The following is a 2,300-nucleotide window of genomic DNA, read 5'->3' as shown; positions in this document are numbered from 1 at the left end:
GGAGACCTGCAAGTAGATGGTGCATCGGATCTTTACAATGGCCGGTGGGGTCCAACTGAGTCTGCGCGAGCATATGCGGAGTCACCTCTCGCCATGTTCTACTACTTCATGCCGAAGTTGATGTGGACCAAAATTGCTGAGGAATCCAATCGATATCGTGCGAGTGTGGTAGACGAAGTCGCTATCCAAAAGCAACGCCGTCAGCAACAGTGGCAACTTACGCACCCAGATAGTCGAGTCCAGTCGTTATCAGATATCAAAGATACTTTGAGCAAGGTGAAACCCTTTCAAGCTCACGAGATAGTTCATTACATTGCACTGCTTATAGCTCGTGCTCTGTGCGCCCACCGACGTTCTCTAGGAGATCACTGGTCGACGTCTGAGAATGGAGCAATTCCACGAGGCACGTTCGGCAAATTCATGACTCGCAAGCGCTTTGAGGAGATCACGCGCTATCTACACTTCAATGACAATGCGAACAACCGGCGCAAGAAAGACAAAGCTTGGAAATTGCGTCCTGTCCTCCAGATGATTGAGAAGACCTTTCGAAACGGATACCGAATGGGTTCCACGCTTTCCTTCGATGAAGGGATAATTGGCAGCAGGCATCAATACAACCCCATGCGAATTTACATGAAGGACAAACCAACGAAGTGGGGGACCAAGTTTTACATGGTCTGCTGTTCTGATACAGCATACTGTTCTCGGTAAGTCGTCTTATGATGTAGCATACAGCATAGCGCGGATGGTATCTAATTCTGTATGTTTATGCTGTATGATACAGTATAGAGATCTATCGGGGGAAAGAAGACACCGACTCAGCTATTTCGAAAGCGGTGATCCGCAACTTGACCAAAGCGTTGCGAGGGCAGCCTGGAAAGCGCCTAGTCGTCACCGACAACTACTACACCTGCGTTCAGCTAGCCGAACACCTTCTGAGAATGGGAATCTACACAGTAGGCACAACACGCGTCAATCGGAAAGGCTGGAGCGAGCGGATCCAGTTCTCCAGTAAAAAAAAAGCAAAAGCAGTTGCAACCTCAGCAACCTGCGAACAAAATTGAGCGCGGAGCGTACCGTGTCGCGTATAATCCACGGATCCCAGGGTTGGTCGCCGCTAGCTGGAAGGATTCAAAGATCGTCAACTTCATGGCAACGGGATGCAGCACGAGACGGGTTGTTGTTCAACGAAAGCGTAAGGGGGATGGCGTCTCTCTTGAAGTTACGTGCCCCGAGCTGGTTCGTATCTACAACAAAGGCATGGGAGGAGTAGACCAACACGACCAGCTGCGACTTCACCGCTATTCTATTCAGAAAGCACTGCGCCATCGATCCTACTACAAAAACCTGTTTTTCGGTATCGTTGACATGGCATTAGTCAATGGGTTCATTATCCACAAGTTAGTGATGAAAGAGCAAGGCAAACCTGTTCCCACCCATGCTGACTATTTGGCGCGGCTACACATGGAGCTGCTTGCGCAGCAAAATGTAGACTTTCAAGGCAACATGCACGCCCAAAACTTGCTTTCGACCCCACTGGCAGGACAACCGCACGTGTTGACAAAAACTGCGGAAACCTACAAGAACAAAGTCCGTCAGTATTTATGCAAAGTATGTTCGGCCTATTCCGACAAGGAACATCGCAGCTTCGAGACGCCGTACTCTTGTGAAGAATGCTCGCTTACCTTTGGGGGTCGTGTGGCTCTCTGCAACAAGGTTCGCAGAGAGGAGCGAGGCAACACTGACACGTGTCATCAGACATGGCATATCACTTGGAAGAATGGCACCATCATCCCGCCGGACATGAGAAAGAAAATTAGATTCAGGAAAAGAAAGCTGCAGGAAGTAGATGACGAGTAGCTCACCTCTGATCTAATGTGGAGGAAACTTTGCCCATTTGTTGTTTACACAAGTCTTTGCTTGACAAATGGGCAAAAGTTTCCTCCGCGGAAAGCGCGGGCTAGCTGCAGCGCTCTCCACGCCACCAGTTTTGGCGCGAACCGCCACGACGACTTCCGTACATCGAGTATGAAAGGGTAATGAGTGCTACAGACATTTTTATCGATTTTGCACAAAATGTATCCATCAATCTAGCCAATTAGGACTCTTGCATTCACTGGCAGCATCATAAATTGTACTAGAATCCGGCTCGATTGCTGGAAGGGGGCTACAAACAGATAAATTTCACACAGGTACGCCGTCATACTATAGGAAAGGTTATTCCTTTTGCTGTATAATACAGCATAAACACAGGGGCTAGAAGGGTTAATGCTGATTTCTCTTTCGCTTCTACTCAGCAT

The sequence above is a fragment of the Phytophthora parasitica genome, assembly GCF_000247585.1.
Source record: "Phytophthora parasitica INRA-310 unplaced genomic scaffold supercont2.39, whole genome shotgun sequence".
NCBI lineage: Eukaryota > Oomycota > Peronosporomycetes > Peronosporales > Peronosporaceae > Phytophthora > Phytophthora nicotianae.
Note: the sequence above shows the minus strand (reverse complement) of the source record.